The sequence below is a fragment of the Dipodomys merriami genome, unplaced genomic scaffold (assembly GCF_024711535.1).
Source record: "Dipodomys merriami isolate MVZ:Mamm:240054 unplaced genomic scaffold, mDipMer1.0.p SCAF_1957, whole genome shotgun sequence".
NCBI lineage: Eukaryota > Metazoa > Chordata > Mammalia > Rodentia > Heteromyidae > Dipodomys > Dipodomys merriami.
Window position 1 is genome coordinate 29698 of NW_027203334.1, and position 8897 is coordinate 38594.

The following is an 8897-nucleotide window of genomic DNA, read 5'->3' on the forward strand; positions in this document are numbered from 1 at the left end:
TCCTGTACACAGATAAAACTACTCGTCCTTCTGACGGAACTGCTTGAGTGGAAGGTGAGAGGGTCAGGATGTTTTTATCTCTTTTCAAAGGATTTTGGAGGGAAATCTGTAGAGTCATAGGTTTAACTTTAAAAGCCAGAGTGAGCCAGGCTAAGGTAGCTCATGCTTGTGACCCCAGCTACTCAGGCGACTGATATTCAAGGATCATAACTTGAAGCTAGCCCAAGCAGGAAACTCCATGAGACTCTTTTATCCAATTAACTAGCAAAAAGCTGGAAGTAGAGGTGTGGCTCACGTGGTAGAGCAGCAACCATGAGTGGAACCAAGCAAAGCCAGAATGTGAAGTCCTGAGTTCAAATCCCAGTACAAAAAAATTAAACAAAGTGAATAAAATATTCAAAGAAAAGATGAAATGATAGTTCTTTTTGCATGTGATCTTGGATCTTTGCTATAAGCTGCCAAGTTGCTGCTGCTGTGCACAAACCATCTGCCAAACACAGAGACTGGCCTCTCCCCACCCCAGCACTGTGGAGTCTGTGCTCTCCGATGTACAGATGGCTTCTCTTCACGTGCTACCCTGGGAATCCTTCATTCTGACTCAAAGGCAACAACAGCACAGATCTACGTGCCATTTTAGACTGAAGTCAGAACAGGCTCATTCACCTCTACAGAAGACGCTGTGCTGTAACTTGGGGTGGGCATGTGTGCAAACATTTGGTGTTTGTTTCACTGATGTCCTGGATCTAGCTGGAGTTGAAGAATGAAGAGGCTACAGGATCTGTGGGTGTGCTCGAAGAACCACTCCTCTGGATTCCTTGATTGATATCTGCGTGGGCAGAGGAGGAACAGCCAATTAGAATGTCATAGTTGAGTGGAAGTAAGAAATCCTGTCTCAAACGACTTCAAAAGAGGACTGTGGATCCAATGCTTCTGTGTTGTTTTGCTCATCTAGGTGACCATGGAGCATAGAAATCTAGGCTTAAATCCAGTCTCTATCATGGACAAATAAGGTACCCTGGGAATGTTACTTTAACTCTCTGAACCTCAGAGTTCTCATCTGTAGAATGAGGAAAGCAACCCTTCAAGATCTGGATGAATGAGTATATATAATCCAGCATTTTATGCAGTGCAGCCACTCAATTAATTTACTATTTCCCATCTCACAGGAGTGAATTTAGAAAGGGTTGAGAGCCAAGAGCTCACCCCTACTCCATGTTGAGACAAAATAGAAGAGAGCTTGCTGCCTATGGGCGTCCAAGTAACATCTAGTGTTTGGCACACCCACCAGGTGACTCAACTTCACCCACGCCATGTTTCCTGCAATTGGAAAAGAAAGGGATCAGCACAAAGCTGTTGTTTGAAGTTGGGCCTCCTGCTTCCATTTTCTGAATTCTCAAACCTCACTTCTTGACCTGAGCTCAGATTCATGCTTTTCCTGTCCATAGTTTACTTCGGGGGGGTGGGGAGTGGGAGGGGAGTTGGGGGGGGAGGGTGTGGGGACTGAGCTTGAACTCAGGCCTGGGCACTGTCCCATAGCTTTCTTTGTGCTAGTTCTCTACCAATTGAGCCACAGCTCCACTTCTGGCTTTTGGACTGGCTTCAAACCATAATCCTCAGATCTCAGAGCCTCTTGAGTAGGTAGAATTATAGGTGTGAGCCACTGGTACCCAGCTTGAGTTTACTTTATGTTTCCTTTACTTTTTTATGCTGTGTGGTTCATGGAACCCCAGGCTATTCTATAGTTGTTTATTTTTAAGATGGGAGGGAGAAATTTCTGTAACAGAGGCATCTATGGCTAAAGTCAGAAAGAGATAGAATCTAGAAAATGTTTCAAGGTTCCTGGAACATTTTTTTAAATGGCTGAGTATCCCTCTAGAATGAATCAGACATTAGTTATAAGGAAGCAAGAAATATATGGGTTGATTTCTGTAGACAACAGGAGCGATACCAGAGTCATCCCTTGAACTCAGCATGCAAGTCAGGTAAAACAGGCCACATTCTAATTCTAGGCTGTAATTCTCTCTTCTACCTTACCTAACTGAGGCACTGTTCTTACTGCTTGCCATGCGGCCAGAATTCAAACTAATACAAAATATTGAGCAGGTGCAGATGGGCTCACACCTGCAATCCCAGCTATCCAGGAGGCTGAGATCTGAGGATTGCTATTCAAAACCAGCCCTGGCAGGAAAGTCCGTCAGATGCTTACCTCCAATTAGCCGGCACAAAGCTGAAAGTGGAGTTATGACTCAGGTAGTAGAGTACCAGCCTCGAGTAAAAAAGCTGAAGGACAGTGCCCAGGCCCTGAGTTTCAAGTCCTAGTACTGGCATACAAAAAAAAAAAAGAAAAGAAAAGAAAAGAAAAAACACAATGTTATCCTGGCAAAGCCCTGGAGAGGTGAGCTTTCGTGGGTCACTTCATCTTACTCAGGAAACGGAGACAGACTAAACTGTCTTCTAGATAGATCTATGGCAGTCCTGAATTGTATGTCCCAAGCCAAGATAGAACTTGTGACTCTGCCTCCCCCGCCCCATCCTGTGAATTCTATAGTCAGTCCATCAATCACAGTGCAGTTCTAATAAGTGAAGGTCAAATGAGTGATAGGTAGAACCAATAACCTTGCAGTAGGCAAGATTATTAATGGATGCTAAAATTCATTGAATATAATGAGATATTCACTGAATCTCAATCTACCAAAATAGTCATTACAAAGAGGAAAACAATCCTTTTTGCAATGAAATAAATAAAACCTGATGGGTGCAAGTTTAAGCAAGTGGGATGTTACCAAAGTCAACACCACCCATGATGACATATCGATATCATGCACCACCTCTTACGATACATTGAGAAGGATACAATACTGCTTTGTGGTGTTCTTGTAAAAAAAAATAACTGTAAGGGGCTGGGAATGTAGCTTCGATGTAGAGTGCTTGCCTAGCATACATGAGGCCCTGGGTTCAATAGCTCAGTACCACATAAACAGAAAAATCCAGAAGTGGCACTGTGGCTCAAGTGGGAGTGTGCTAGACTTGAGCAAAAAGCTCAGGGATAGTGCTCAGGGCCTGAGTTTAAGCCCCAGGACTGGCGAAGAAAAAAAAAAAGCAAACTGTAAATATGAGGAAACAGACACACACAAATTGAGAGATATTCCACAACATCATTGGCTAGTGCCCTTCAAAATAACAATGGTCCTGATAGATAAAGCCCCGAGGAATGATCCATGCTGGCAAAGATGGAAGAAACATGAGCCACCAATGCACTGTGGAATCCTGGGCTGGACTTCACACCAGAAATGACTGTTCTAGTTTTGATAAGTGTGACAGATGTTAGCACCTAGAAGAGCCGGGTGAAGATGACATGGGAACTCATACTAGTTTTGTTTTGTTTTTTACAATTTTCTATAAGTTCAAAATTATTGCAAAATAAGAAGTTCAGGAGTGTGTGTGTGTGTGTATGTGTGTGTGTGTGTGTGTGTGTGTGTGTGTGTGTAAATAGAAAGCTGAGGTAGACATGACATCCCACTGTTTTTAGGATAGGGATCAAAATAAAGGCTGTGACCTGTTCAAACTTCAGTCCATCCTGTAGCCTCCTGCCCCTCCCTGTCTGAGTTGTAGTCACTCCTCTAGTGCGTGTAAATTGTCTTCCCCAAAGAGCACTTGCTCATAACTATTTCACCAATAACTCCAAAGAATGGGCAAACCATGTCTCGTCATATACCACATGGATTACATGGTACCCACCCTGTAGTCAACTCAATGAATGCTTCTTGAATGAATGACTGGATGATGGAATAGATTGCATCATTCCTACAGCTCAAATGGAAGTAAGGACCCTTCTAATTCGCTGCCTTTCAGATATACTTTTCAAATTTGCTTCAGTATGCCCAGCCTAGGTCACATTGGGGCCTTGCTAGCTGGGAGGCCACCTGGTCATGCAAGTGGTTCCTCTGGGTAGTTAGGGTTGGGAGACCAACATGTATATCTCTGCTTGGGGTGTTGGATAGTATTGGGAAACTTCTGACCAAAGGTGGATGGAGAACATGCTTGTCCCAGCTGTGTAGGGCCAAATGTGTAGGACCGTATGCTTCCATATGCTAGGAGGCAGAAGAGTACAATTTAAGAGGACAGACTACAGAATCTATCAGGTAAGGTACTGGAAGATCATGTTAACTGCACTTAAAACACACAAGACAGAAGGTTTCTACGCTTGCTCTGTATGTTACAGTCCACTATTAAATGTCCTCCGGATGCCTGTGTATGAAAGGCCTGGTCTTTAAGGCAGTGCTATTGCAAAGTTGCTGAGAAGGGGTCTAATGGAAGTCTTTAGGGGATTAGATTGTATGAACCATCCTTGCTGTATTTTGCTCTCTGGCCCTGAGGTGAGATTGTGCTTTACCATATGTTCCCCACCATTCCCATCTTGAAATGTGGCTAGTGTGGTGGAGGAATTGACTTTAAAAAAACCCAAACTTTGTTTTATTTTAATCTAAATCAATTAGATCTAGATTAATCTAAATTAATTAGGCTGTGGTAGGAGACAACACTGTTCTAGAACTCTGACCTTCTGGGCTTCTCCTCTAGAAATGTTGTGTGACATAATCACAATGCTCCTGTCTCCATTCAATGTCACTTCCTCCCTCTCTTCAGAACTTGCTTCTGTTGTCTCCATACCCCGAGGCCACAATGATGTCCTTGTTGGCAGATCCAATAGCCCTCTCTCACTCGTCTATCTTTCCTTTCTCTCTCCTTTGCCTTCTCCTCCTGTTCCTTCTCAAAGTCTCCTTCACCAGATCTGGGCCCCAGGTCTCTGTTTCCATCCTTGCCTCATTCTCAGACCTGTCCCTATCCTCTGGTTTATTCAGCGTGTCCCAGGTCTGGGACAGCTTTCACTGTTTTTTCTGCTGGAATTCTTTTCCTCAGAGGCCTTTGCTGGTGCACACTCTAAAAAGGTGATACCAGTCTTTTCTTTCATTGTACTACCCTTAATTCTCTGCATGATTCTCACTACTATCTAGCTTATTGGTTTGATAATCCTGTTTACTTTCCCTTCACCAAAATGTAACCCCATGAAATGCAAGGACTTTGCCCATCAAAAGAATTCTGCAAATACTCAAAAAATATTTGTTTATAAAGAATATGTGAAGCTGGGCGCCAGTGGCTCACCCCTGTAATCCTAGCTACTCAGGAGGCTGAGATCTGAGAATCACAGTTCAAAGCCAGCTTGGGCAGGAAAGTCCTTGAGATTCTTATCTCCAAGAAAACTGGAAGTGGCATTGTGGGTCAAGAGGTGGAGCTGAAGAACTCAGGGACAGTGCCCAGGCCCAGAGTTCCAGCCCCACAACTAAAAAAAAAAAAAAAGAATATGTGAAAGGCATTACTTGAGGAGATTGAGAGACAGAGACAGAGAGACAGAGACAGAGACAGAGAAGTTTTGAAAGCTGAAAGGGAAAAAGATTGGTAACACAGGTCCACATAACACCATAAGCACATTAAGTAAACTGACTAGAATGTTTCCATGAGATTTGGAAAATAAAAGGTCATCAACAACATCAGCAGAGAGGCTTGTTTTGTTTTATTTGTTCTGATATTGTCTTGCTGCACAGTCCAGGCTGCCTTCAAACTCTCAATCCTCCTGTCTCAGCCTCCCTAGTGCTGGGATTACAGGTTTGTATCACCACTTGTGCAGCTCAGTGGAGAACTGACTAGGGAGACCTAACTAGCAGATTACAGAGTAACAGAAGTAGATGCATTAAATATAGGCTTCAGCTCAGCTAGGAAGGGAAAAAGGGAAGTTGATAAAAGATGATAAGGGTGCAAGGAAGCTTGAAATATCCTTTAAGAGGAAATAGATTTGAACATGGTCATATGCTAAAAGGAAAGGGTCAGTGGAGGGAAAAATTACATACAAGGGGAAAGCAGTCATGCAAAGAAAAGTCTCCTGAATGAACACAGAAAGAATGTGATCTAGTGATTAAGAATGAATTCATGGGAAATAAGAGTCGGCTGCCAGCAGCTTCTCCCTAAGGTCAAGAGCAAATAAAGAGGGCATGGAGAGGTGTAAAAAACAACAACAACAAAAGCAAAACAAACCACACACCTCATTCAGGAGGCTGAGATCTAAGGATCACAGTTCAATGCCAGCCCAGGCAGGAAAGTCCATGAGACTTTTATCTCCAATTAACCACCAGAAAACCAGAAGTGGTGTTGTGGCTCAAGTGGTAGAGTGCTTGACTTAAGCTGAAGAGCTCAGGAACAGCGCCTAGGCCCAGAATTCAAGCCCCATGACTGACCATCCCCCCCAAAAAAAACCCCAACAAAAACCAAAACAAACAAACAACCCACACCTCATGAGGGTGGGAAATGGAAGCATCTTCCTCTCAATGGATTGATTTTGAAGCAGCATTTCCTACTGAGATCAAGAGACAAGGGGGTAGGGCCAGGGGATTGATAAGAGTAGAGAAGGTTTAGAATAACTCTGGTGGATAGGGAGGAGAACTGGTTGATTGCAATCAGGGACAAAACCAAAACCAAACTGAATAGGAAGGCTAGGAGGGCCCAACCGAGGTTAAAGACCATCTCCAGCTTTTCAGGACAATACAAGTCTGTTCAGGTTCCAGGCAGTGCTGGGGTGCCTCACCCCTAAGCTGGGATAGAGGCCCCTCATTCCATTCCGCAGCTGTTCCCGTTCCCTACACAATTAAGCAAAAGCCACCCTCCTTGCTCGTTTCCAGAATCTGAAAAACTTCCAGCATCCTGACAGTACTTGAAGGGGCTGTCAATATCTGAAGGTGATCTACCTGAAGATAAGGCAACAGGAAAGTAGAAATAATAATATAATAACAACAATAACAATAAAACATTTAAAAGGCACGATACAAGAATTAAAATAGAACCAGAATGTGAAATAAAACACAGTAACTCTGAGTAGCAGATGATTAGTGAAGTTACAACCTCCTTGAACATGGAGATAGGGAACAAAGGATGAATCTGCTTTCTTTTAGATGTTAAGAAGACATGAATAAACGGTTCAGATTGGTAGAGACAGAAAATCAAACACCATCTCACCGGAAACCCATTGTCTCCATCTTTTGGTGGTGGTGGTGGTGGTGATTGTGGGGCTTGAACTCTGGGCCTGGGCGCTGTCCCTCAGCTCTTCAGCTCAAGGCTAGAGCTCTACCATTTGAGTCACAGCACCACTTCAGACTTTTTCTGCTTATGTGGTGCTGAGGACTTGAACCCAGGGCCTTATGCATGCAAGGCAAGCACTCTACCACTGAACCACCTTCCCAGCCCTGTCACTATCTTTAAAGATCCAGCAAATCCATTCAATGGAATCCTCAGATAAATACTCAAGACAAAAACCAGCATTTAGAGTCTTCATCGTCTCCTGTGTGCATTGATTACTTCGTCCCTTTTCTACCTTTCCCTGTGTTACTAAAATCCTTGCTGAACCTCCACTTTGTATTTTTGGTAAGACCCCTCCCCCATGAAAATGCCTTTTGTCATGAATCTCAAGTTCTTGTGCATTGTGTGGAAGTTGTGAAGGACCACCTCCCCCGCTTCCTCATTTCCCTGGTAACATAGCATGCTCACCAGGACCTGCAAGATGCTGCACTAATAGTGGTAAGCAAAAGACCTGGTATGAAGATGTCTGGGGTGAGCAGAATACCCGTGCTGTCACTCAGGGTCATCCCAGACCTTCGAGATGGGGAGTAGAGGCAAGAAGCAGAGGAGGCACATTTCGTCTAGAACAAGGACAGACAGGGTGCTGTGTGACAAGCTGAAATGCGTGGGAGTTTTGTGTCCAGTTGCAACTGTGGGGTGTGGGAATTCTGGAGCCACTCTGTGAGACCCAAAAGGGTTAAGAGGTTGAAAGCCATCTCTAATAGCACTCAGAAGCCTGAGACGTGTACCAGAGAAAGAGCAAGCAGTCAGGGCAAGACAGAGATATCAGATACTACCCTAAGTGTGTTTAAGTTAGAGCTGTTTGGACACTAAAATCTTAAGACCTCCGAGATCAGATGGATGTCTGTGAAATGTTTATTGCTCCCTTCTGCTCCCTAATGATAAGGGCTTCAATTATCACTATGTATATGAACTATACCTCATGTGAATGGTTGTAACCACAAGATAGACTGATGCCCTAGTTTGTGCAGATACCTGTAGTCCCAGCTTGTTAAGTGGCATCTTGAGACTCAGAAGTTGGTGATGAGTTTCTTTTTTTTTCTTTTCATTTTTTTTGTCAGTCCTGGGGCTTGAACTCTGGGTCTGGGCGCTGTCACTCAGCTCTTCAGCTCAAGACGAGTGCTCTACCACTTGATCCACAGTGCCACTTCAGGTTTTCTGGTGGTTTATTGGAGATAAGAGTCTCATGGACTTTTCCTGTCCCGGCTGGCTTTGAACCATGATCCTCAGATCTCAGCCTCCTGAGTAGCTAGGATTACAGGCGTGAGCCACCAGCACCCGACTGGTGATGAGGTTTTGAGTCTCCTGGTGCCCACTTTTCTATTTCCTCCTATTTCTCAGCTCTTCAGCACTGTATCCCGTTGTGGGGCTGTTCCAAGGCTATGGCTAGCAACAGTGGGGTACGCAGGAAGGTTGTAAAGAAAATGCTGACATGCTGGCATACAGAGCCTTGCTGGGCACTGGCTGAGATCCTACTTGGGGGACTCTGCACCTGTACAGAAGTGCCAAGATGGAACTCTTTCCTTCTCAGAAATGGGAGTTGGCAGGGACCAGCAGGGGAGAGGAGGTGATTAACTAGGGTCAAAGCCCTCCTCCTTACCAATACTGTCAGTAGTGGTCAGGCTTGGAGGGATCCAGCTAAGCTGGCTGAGCATCATGTGTTTTAGTCAGGGAAAACTCGATGAAAGGTTGGATGTTGGTCTGTGAGAACTAAT

The 8897-nt window shown here is 44.3% G+C and overlaps 1 long non-coding RNA gene across 1 annotated transcript; it reads right to left on the bottom strand.

Annotated features, from left to right (window-relative positions):
- Positions 1-583: 583 nt before the first annotated feature.
- On the bottom strand, positions 584-8620 carry LOC138831434 (uncharacterized). The gene is made up of 3 exons (XR_011373292.1): positions 8158-8620; positions 2207-2321; positions 584-826 (listed from the first exon to the last, which is right to left on the bottom strand). It is a non-coding gene; the product is annotated as an uncharacterized lncRNA (long non-coding RNA).
- Between the last annotated feature and the right edge of the window lie 277 nt (positions 8621-8897).